Genomic DNA, 10,538 nt, shown 5'->3' with positions numbered 1-10,538 from the left:
TAACTTCCTATATTTGTTGATAGGAAATTGCTGAGTCATGAACACAACCGTCGCCTTCTTGTGACGTCATCCTGGCGCCAACACTCAGGTATGACACCCATAGACATCTTATAATTGGCTGCTGTGACGCGAGAAATTCGGCCGCCATCTTGAGGTGGTGATGAGGAGCCGGCGAGTAGCCTAAACTGACAGTTGACAGGTAGAAAACAAATATGGTGTTCAGCGTTTTCCTGCTCAAATGAGCGGCCTGTTGAAAATAGAAATTGGGGGATTACTTTTCACAAGTAAGATTTAACATTGACGTGCTATTGGTTCAGTGTGTGCATATTGTATATAGCTCTCTGCAAACCTATGAAATGTTCTATTTTGTCTTCATTATTTTGTCAGAATGCACCAGAATGCTTCATTTGTATGTGAAAATCACAAAGAAATATTCTGGGGGAGGATGACCCCCCATACAGGGGTTTGGTTTACAAACTTTCAGCCCCTCCTAAAACAAAATTCACCAGCCGCCACTGATTATGATGCATTCTCATTTTAGGCAAAGTATAAGACAATACTTTCTTAACATTATAATTGTAATCAGGAATAAGTCTTCAAGTAACAATATTCAAATACTAACACTGTTAGGTCAAACAGAATTTGGTTTTATTCTGAATCCAGTGAAACAGATTGGTGGTTTTAGCTTTCAGGTGTTTATATATGTTTATGTTGAAGTATTTGGCAGACGCTTTTATCCAAAGCGACATACATAAAAAATACATATAAAACAATCACTGTAAACATGATCATTTAAGGGAAGAATGTAATACAAAATATCAATACAAAGTGTCAAGACAGAATAAACTCTCTGCAGCAACAGAGATACAGTCTATAGGTCCCTAAGATATATAGATATCTAATGCAGTGTTTTTCAACCTCTTTTGAGGCAAGGCACATTTTTTCATTAAAAATTCCGGAGTTCAGAATAATAATAATAAATCCGAATTCAGAATAAAACCAGCAGAAAACTGTAAAAAATGAAACTCCACCAGGTCGTCGTGCCTTATTTTGAGTTTGTTGGTGTTTTCCTGTGTGTAGTGCTTCAGTTCTTGTCTTGCGCTGTTATTTTGGTGGCCCTTCCTGTTTTGTTGGTGTTTTCCTGTAGCAGTTTCATGTCTTCCTTTGAACGCTATTCTGCGCACCTGCTTTGTGTTAGCAAGCAAGGCTAATAATGCTGTTGCTATCCTTCTGTGTGTACACATTGTTGATTGTCATGTCATGTACAGATGTACTTTGGGCGCCGTAAGTTTTTGCTGTCGTCCAGCATTCTGTTTACTTTGTAGCCAGTGCAGTTTTACGTTCGTTTTGCATAGCCATTGCCTTTTCCTTTCCCTTTCGTTATTTTTTGGTTTAAGCATTACATACCTTTTACCTGCATACTGCCTCCCGCTGTGGTGGTCTGCATATTGGGATCACAACAAACCATCCTCGTCTCACCCGACACATTCCGACTTTTGCAAAGCAATTAACTACCAGCTGCCACCTACTGACATGGAGTATTACGTGGTTACCATACTGAGTTTTACACAATACAGACACTAAGCAACGGCACATTATTTGCAGATTATAACTTTTGATTTGCAAAAAATATTTTTGGGACCAATTAGGTGAAGTTGCATAATTTCCCCACGGCACACCAGACAATATCTCACGACACACTAGTGTGCCGCGGCACAGTGGTTGAAAAACACTGATCTAATGTATTCATACATTGTTTATGTAGGATATACACATGTGTATATATAACTTAATCATATTGTTTCTTTAATTTAAAAATAGCTGACCGTTTTTCCCCCCTTCTCTGGCATTATATTCCCAGTTTTGATCTGGGAGGTCTGGTCATTTATAGGATATAAGAATATTTTATTACTGTTAAGCAAACTATGAATAATAAAACACGCCAAAACGTGTGTCCTTTATCATAGCTACACGTATGACAAAAAAGCGCATGAAAATCAGTGGTATTCAGTGAGGTAAACTGAATTAAATGCACTGACAGTTCATTGCTCCTGCCAAATGAATTGCACTGAGTGGAGCGGATCACCACTCCAAGATGGCGGCCCCGCGTCTTGTCAGTGCCAGTAGGCAGTAGCGCTCCATGCGATGTCTACGATGACATCGCCAATAGAGGCTTTGCAGCTGACGTCATCAGCCACGTGACATTAGCTTGGCGGCCATCTTGCCGGTCACCAGTTCACTGCCGGTCAACGACTCACACACACTTTCTTGTTTGATCTGCCGCTATTTGAGCTTGGAAATGCCGGAAACCTGCTGTGCTGTTGGATGTAGCAATAGACGAGGCGATAAACCAAATCTTAGCTTCGGATCGCGGCGATTTGTCGTGAACGATGGAAACCTACGATGTACACAAGGATATGCAATGAACACTTCATATCAGGTATGTAAACAAACTATTCACCCCTGATTTGTTTCACAAAATGTGAAATAATACAAATAATACATTTCAAAAAAAATTATGATGGTCATTGTAAAACTTTTTTTTTTCTAATGAAGCATTTTTGAACAAGAGGCTTTTTGTTACTTCATTTGGCACACGGTAAAATCTACATTGGTAAAGTTTTCAAGCCATTGGCACAAGGTTAAAATTTTGATTGGTAAAGTTTTCAAGCCAATCAGATGAGGCATCATGAAAAAATAAGAAAAAAATAAAAACTGTAGCAACTTAAACAGACAGGTATCGGAATGATTTCACTCTATTCAGTTTTTTAATATGTCAAGTTATGAAATGCCATTACAAAACAAATTGAACTGGGTATATCCCCATCAACAACGTGCTTAATTATTTATGGCAGTCATTATGAATAATGTGATTGTTTAATTGTTTCAGGTGCAAAAAGCGAAGATCCACTATCCCCAGACTATGTGCCAAGTATATTTGAGCATACCCAGTCACCTCACAAACGAAATCTCAAATGTTCAATGAAGATCTTTGAGAGAAGACAAATTGTCAAGCAGTGTAAGAGAGACCGCGAGAGGGCATTGGCAGCAGCAGCAGCACTTGTCAATATTTCCCAGTCTGTCCCTTGTGAAAATGATCAACTACCCGCTGGTGAAGATGTGGTGCACGCTGAGATTGGAAAAGAAGGCAGCTTAATCCACTAGATGTTGAGGGCACCAGAGGATTAGCTGCTGTCCGTATCCATGTAGAGAGAGTTATTGGACTCGCAAGACAAAAGTATACCATGATGGAAAATATCATACCCATCTCTTTATTGTCATCTGATGACAGTGGTTTCACAACATTAGATAAAATTGTACAAGTGTCATGCGCACTTACAAATTTATCCGACCCAATTGTACCATTTGAGTAATGATGTTGCATCCATATTTTTTCTGTAATAAATACCAGGAAAGAATCTTACAGAAACAACTTTTTCTGTTTTACTTCCAACTTCTTACAGTTAGGGCAAAACCATCGTTGTGGGACTCGTTTTACGCCAAGACATTTCATGTGGAATGCTTTGATGCTGCAGTTCTCGGATTTACAAACCAACATATCCTCAGTGGGAGGGTTACGGCAGTAGCAAACAAACTCTTCCGAAGCGGATGCAGTGGTAGCAACAGATTGTTCTACCGTGTACACATTAGCTAATAGCTCTGGCATAATACAACGGAGATAGAAACCAATCCAGCCATGCAGGTACAGTGGCAGCACAGGATCTGACCATCTTTCGCTATTGCTACCCAAGGTCTGAGGGGAGGATCATTCATCCGTTGAGAGTGTTTTACCTGAAACAGATAATATGACATACCTTATATTATTATCAGTCCCTAATTTGGATATAATATACAAGGCTAGACCTCTTACTGTCCATTTATGCATATTTTACCTGGCATTTGGTAAATTTTCTCATGAATCATTCATTAAATTAGCCTGAAAATTTAAACCTGGTTCATTTTGAGCAAGAAACCAAAAGGAATTATCAAGCATGAATTCTAAAAATTATTTTTGTAGAAACTGTTTCATAAGCTCTATACTGAATAGTTGGAAATTATGTAATGTTTTATTGTAGGAATTAATTTCTCAGATTTCAATACAAAGCTCCTGGAAACAGTTTTTTACAAAGCAATTTTTGATAGAATTTTTTTATAATATTGTTTGGTCACATCGTTAAACTGAATACGATAAATGTTCAGGCTAATCTTTTATTACAAAAAGCCTCCTGTTCAAAAATGCTTAATTAAAAAACTGTTTAACAACGTCTATAGTAGTTTTTTGAAATTATGTAATGCATAGAGAAAAATTGGAAAATTTCAATATGAAGTTTGTGAAACAGTTTAATTAAAATCATTTTTGAACAGGACGCCTTTTGTAGTAAAAAAAAAAAGCTTAACAATGTGAATTTTCATTAGAATCACTTCAGTAGTTTTTTCACAATCACACTGTTACTGCCGCGCGGATTTGTAAACAGACAGTAGGCTCTTCTGTGTGTGCTTTTTCCTTACCTTGGTCATGAGAAGAAATCGATTCTTGTTTGGAATCTGCCATATCAGCCCATCATGCACAAAGCCTGCTGTAAAATACTTGTAGGCATCCAGACTCTTGTATGCCTTAAGGTCATTTCCAGTGTACGGAGATTGTGAATCGACGAGGTAATTATAAATGTCTGGATATGAGAGATCAGGCAGGTCGTCTGTTGCAAAATGCTCAGGTGATTTTAGCATGCTTCTCGGTAAAAGGTACGGATCCGTTGTGCCAACAAGGTTCAACTTCTCTCGGTAACGTTTCTTGGACTCTTCATCCAAATGCACAAGGGGAGGTATAGCTCGGTTGGTAGAGCGGCCGTGCCAGCAACTTGAGGGTTGCAGGTTCGATCCCCGCTTCCGCCATCCTAGTCACTGCCGTCGTGTCCTTGGGCAAGACACTTTACCCACCTGCTCCCAGTGCCACCCACACTGGTTTAAATGTAACTTAGATATTGGGTTTCACAATGTAAAGCGCTTTGAGTCACTTGAGAAAAAGCGCTATATAAATGTAATTCACTTCACTTCACTTCACACAACTTCATTGGATAGCAAATCGGCCATAATTCGGATGAAATCGGTGAAAATGTAGCGCAGAAATCGAACTGAATCTGTACGAACACGTAGGAACGAGCTGACGGGTTGACCGGCAAGATGGCGGCGTAACACGAAGTCACGTGATAAAACCACGTGACTGCAAAGTTTTTATTCACACGAAACAGGATGGATTAGTTTACAAAACCTCAATAACATCACCAAAACAGACGAAAATGATACAAATAAGACAGCAACAATTAACATCAGAAATAGATTTTAAAAAAAACATGGTTATTCTTTTTTTTTCAATTATTTATTTATTATTAAAAGATTGTTGAGTTTTTTTTATATTTGAAATGATACCTCCTTCAGTTTGGTTGAGGATACAATAATTGCTATTTTCTAATCTATTGTTTTTCCAATTTTTGTAGTATCCCACGTTGTCCACTAGGTGTCAGCAAAAACCAAACAATTCCAAGTATGGCTTTATGGTAGTTGTTAAAATTGCAAGTTACTCATAAAATACCCATTTTAATGCGCTTAGCTTACAGATTTGACACTTCCATCGTTTTAATCATAACTGTAAAGTGCAGGAAGCATGCCTGAGGATGGCTGGAAGGGTACCATGCAGTTTTGGTAATAATGACTTCATCTTTAGTCCCCACAATTAAAGGAAAGAAAGAGAGTGAGGGCAAAATTACTTTTCCATGTATCGGCCTGTCTGCTCGCCACCGCAGGGACGGAAAGTTTTGCTGTCAAGAGCAATCGTGTTGACTTTTTCCATGACTCCGAGGAAGGCTGGAAGATGAAAGAGTAGCACCAAAGGGAGAGACTTGCATCAGCTTTAGAAAAATAGCCTCGGTACCACACCGTATTTTAAAGGCCTACTGAAACCCACTACTACCGACCACGCAGTCTGATAGTTTATATATCAATGATGAAATCTTAACATTGCAACACATGCCAATACGGCCGGGTTAACTTATAAAGTGCAACTTTAAATTTCCCGCTAAATTTCCGGTTGAAAACTCCTTTGGACGATGACATATGCGCGTGACGTAGCCAGTGAAACAGAGGTATGGCTCCCCCATTGAAGCCAATACAAACTAGCTCTGTTTTCATCTCATAATTCCACAGTATTCTGGACATCTGTGTTGGTGAATCTGTTGCAATTTGTTCATTGCATTATGGAGAAAGAAGCTGAGCAAGCAAAGAAGAAAGTTGTCGGTGCGAAGCGGAGTATTTTGCGAGGGAAGTCAGCAACACAACACAGCCGGTGTTTGTTTACATTACAGAAAGATGCAGTCAACATCGAAGAACTCGGACAACAGAGACTCTTACCAGGAGGACTTTGACTTCGATACACAGACGCCTGTAGAGAACTGGGACAACACAGACTCTTACCAGGATTACTTTGATTTGGATACACAGACGCAGACGCGGTACCGTGAGTGCGCAGCTGCGCTTCCAAACATTTGATCGCTTGCCCGTACGTGCGTGTCACATACGTAACTTTGGTTAAATATATAAGCTTTATGAACCTTGGGTTAGGTGAACGGTCCTTTGGGCTGAGTGATTGTGTGTGTTGTGCAGGTGTTTGAATTGTATTGGCGGGTTATATGGACGGGAGCTAGGAGCTAGCATAACAAACACCTAGGTGTTTTTATGCGGGATTAATTTGTGGCATATTAAATATAAGCCTGGTTGTGTTGTGGCTTATAGAGTATATATATGTCTTGTGTTTATTTACTGTTGTAGTCATTCCCAGCTGAATATCAGGTCACCCCCGCCTCTCACAGCATCTTCCCTATCTGAATCGCTTCCACTCCCCACTAGTCCTTCACTTGCACTTTCCTCATCCACAAATCTTTCATCCTCGCTCAAATTAATGGGGAAATCGTCGCTTTCTCGGTCCGAGTCGCTCTCATTTCTGGCCGCCATCACTGTAAACAATAGGGAACTTTGCGGAAATGTTCAACTGACTACGTCACGCTACTTCCGGTAGGGGCAAGGCTTTTTTTTGTCAGATACCAAAAGTTGCGATCGTTATCGTCGTCGTTCTCTACTAAATCCTTTCAGCAAAAATATGGCAATATCGCGAAATGATCAAGTATGACACATAGAATAGATCTGCTATCCCCGTTTAAATAAAAAAAAATTCATTTCAGTAGGCCTTTAATCAAAATACTGTATGTGTTAATTGGGGTCAATGCACTGATACACATACAGACAACAGAAGCAGAAATCATACGTTAGCTAGCAACATTGCTCTCAATATTTAGCCTGGTTGGGTCTTTTGATTTTTGCGATAACACAGCCAGTTAGTCCAACAAAAGTCAACTAACCACAGGTGTTTGTCCATGGAAGACGGGGAAGGAATTTGGAGGTTCTTCTCTGCGCTGTCCTTCGGGGGAGTCTTGTAGCAACGCCCTTGACAAGCGGTTCAAGTGGGAAAACAAAATCCAGATTATAATGTTTGTGTTCGAGCAAGCATTAAAATGTAAACGTTTCACTCTAATTGTCCACTTGAGGTCCTCAAATTGATCATAAGTTTGCCTTGCAAAGCAGACATCATCTCCAAGATGTTTTCCAGTTTGGGATTCAGTCCAGAAACCACAAAAGTCTGAGTGCCTACAACTCTTAATTAATCTGTGGCAGCTTTGGAGTGCTTTGAACGGCTGCTAGCATCTCTTGAATTTCTCTATACACCAGGGCAACACTTACTTCAATCACAAGATGTCCTGTTATCATGGTTCCGAATAGATAAATGCCGACTGCAAGAATTGCCAGGTACAAGAACACCCCCCCCCCCCCCCCCAATTCTCCCAAGAGTCTATTGGTGTCCAGCAAAAAATGTTTCGAACCTGAATTTCTCGTCAAGGAGATCTTGCAAATTTTGTCGAGGGGCAAGTTTTCCATCGTTTAGATTTTGGAGAGCAGTGCAAAAAGAGTTAAGACAAGACAAAACAAAGAAGCAAAAGCAGAAGAAATAAAGAAAAGGGAAGGGAAGTGTCCGCCTTCATTGAGAGCCGGGCAGAAAAATACAAATATAAGTACCAATGCTGTCAAATGGTTACATTTTTAATCAGATTAATCACACCCTTGAATTTTGATTAATAATGATTAATTACAGGTTTTTACGCTCCTGCATAATTTAGATGAACTCCTGATATTTGGACACCAATGCAACGTTCTTGTCAGAATGTCATAGAACAGGGGTGTCAAACTCATTTTAGCTCAGGGCCTGCAAGGAGGAAAATCTATTCCCGCACGGACCGCACTGGTAAAATCAATGTTGGGTGCGTCACGTCCGGTTTGTGTGATGTCGCGCAAATTCACTTCCTGTTGTCATATTACTTCAAGTATCGATCGATCTCTGTGTCTAAGAGAACACAGCCTGCCTTCTCTTCGGTGCAATAACCCATTCCACCAACCACCCTGTTTCATGTAGATATTCATGTACATATTCATTTCACCCTCTGTATAGAGTGTACACTTGTTTTATCGCACTGTATGGAATGGCCTCAATCTCGTTACTCTGCATAATGACAATAAAGCTGATTCTGATTCTGATTCTAATGTACACAATTTAATATTTTAGTAATGTGTTTATGTAACTTTAGATTGGCAATGTCGTTTTTAAATATGTTAATGTCAATTGTTTACATGTTAGCATTCAACATAGCTAGCGCAAGCTTGCTTCTCCAGTCAATGTCACCGGTCCGTGACTTTATCTGTTATCAACCACGGCTTCACTAACAATTTTATTTGAAATGGTAATGTTTTTTTTTACCACGGTTTATCACTGTACTGCTTATCGTTACATCCTCAGTGCGTTCTATTGCAGCAACAATGTCTGCGTATTTTAAATTCCAGGACACTCCACGCGGTCTGGATCTGATCTTTTTTTATTGATTACCGTATTTTTCGGACTATAAGGCGCATTTGAAATCCTTTTATTTTCTAAAAACTCGACAGTGCGCCTTATAACCCGGTGCGCCTAATGTACGGAATAACTTTGGTTGTGCTATTTTATTTGGTACATGGTGAAATAAGTGTGGCCAGTAGATGGCAGTCACACATAAGAGATACGTGTAGACTGCAATATGACTAAGGTAAACAACGGCAGAATTTAATATGTTCCATTGAAAATACAGACCGTTACACACGGCGCTCAAAAATCTATCAAAATGTTTTAGTACGATTTTGGTAAGCTATGAAGCCGCGCCGCTTGACGGATTGTACTGTGCTTCAACATAGGAGTATTATTATGGTGTGTGTATAAGGTAAGACATTATCTGGCGTTTTGTTTTGCAATATTATGCAAAAGGAACTTTTCTTACCTTCCGGTACCTGCTGATCTGTATTTGGGATCTGCATAAGTCCTGAAAATTTGCGCACATCCGCCTTTGTAGTCCGTGCCGACACCGCAGTCGATAGCTTCTTCTTTTTCTCTATATTCTTGTTATGTGACATTCATCCTCCACTGTTGCCATTTCTAATATCAAGTAGTGTAAAGTTCTTACTTATATCTGTCAGTAAACTCGCCATTGAAAGCGCTAAAACATACTTTAGTTATTAGAGACGTTTTTTTACGGGACACATTTCTGGGGTTGTTGTTGCACTAGTGAGCCACGGATAAGGAGATGCTGCTCAGTTATTGATTGAAGTAAAGTCTGAATGTCATTAAAACAGTTAGCTCCATCTTTTGACACTTCTTCCACTCCCGTCATTGCAAGCTACACCGCTACAACAAAGATGACGGGGAGTGAAGACGCTGTCGTAGGTGAGCCACGTAAATAGGACCGCCCACAAAACGGCGCATCCTGAAGCGACTGTCAGAAAGTGACTTGAAGATGATCTGTAAAACAGTATTTATGCCAGTGTTTTTCAACCTTTTTTGAGCCAAGGCACATTTTTTGCGTTGAAAAAATCCGGAGGCTCACCACCCGCAGAAATCATTAAAAAACGAAACTCAGTTGACAGTAAAAAGTCGTTGTCGCAATTGTTGGATATGACTTTAAAGCATAACCAAGCATGCATCACTATAGCTCTTGTCTCAAAGTAGATGTACTGTCACCACCTGTCACATCACACCCTGACGTATTTTGAGTTTTTTGCTGTTTTCCTGTGTGTAGTGTTTTAATTCTTGTCTTTCGCTCCTGTTTTGGTGGCTTTTTCTCTTTTTTTGGTATTTTCCTTTAGCAGTTTCATGTCTTCCTTTGAGCGATATTTCCCGCATCTACTTTGTGTTAGCAATCAAGAATATTTAAGGTGTTTTTATCCTTCTTCGTGGGGACATTGTTGATTGTCATGTCATGTTTGGATGTACGTTGTGGACGCCGTCTTTGCTCCACAGTAAGTCTTTGCTGTCGTCCAGCATTCTGTTTCTGTTGACTTTGTAGCCAGTTCAGTTTTAGTTTCATTCTGCATAGCCTTCCCTAAGCTTCAATGCCTTTTCTTAGCGGCACTCA

General features: G+C 39.7%; 1 protein-coding gene across 2 annotated transcripts in view; it reads left to right on the top strand.

Moving 5' to 3' along the window:
• Positions 1-10,538, top strand: part of ccn4a (cellular communication network factor 4a) — a 110,444-nt gene that overhangs the window by 325 nt on the left and 99,581 nt on the right. For both annotated transcript variants that reach the window (XM_062047185.1, XM_062047184.1), the window contains one exon: positions 24-88. The gene's annotated coding sequence lies outside the window, so the exon portion shown is untranslated. The remainder of the gene's footprint in view (positions 1-23; positions 89-10,538) is intronic.

This window comes from Entelurus aequoreus, linkage group LG05 (genome assembly GCF_033978785.1).
Source record: "Entelurus aequoreus isolate RoL-2023_Sb linkage group LG05, RoL_Eaeq_v1.1, whole genome shotgun sequence".
Classification (NCBI taxonomy): Eukaryota; Metazoa; Chordata; class Actinopteri; order Syngnathiformes; family Syngnathidae; genus Entelurus; species Entelurus aequoreus.
This window is presented reverse-complemented; position numbering and strand designations above follow the sequence as displayed.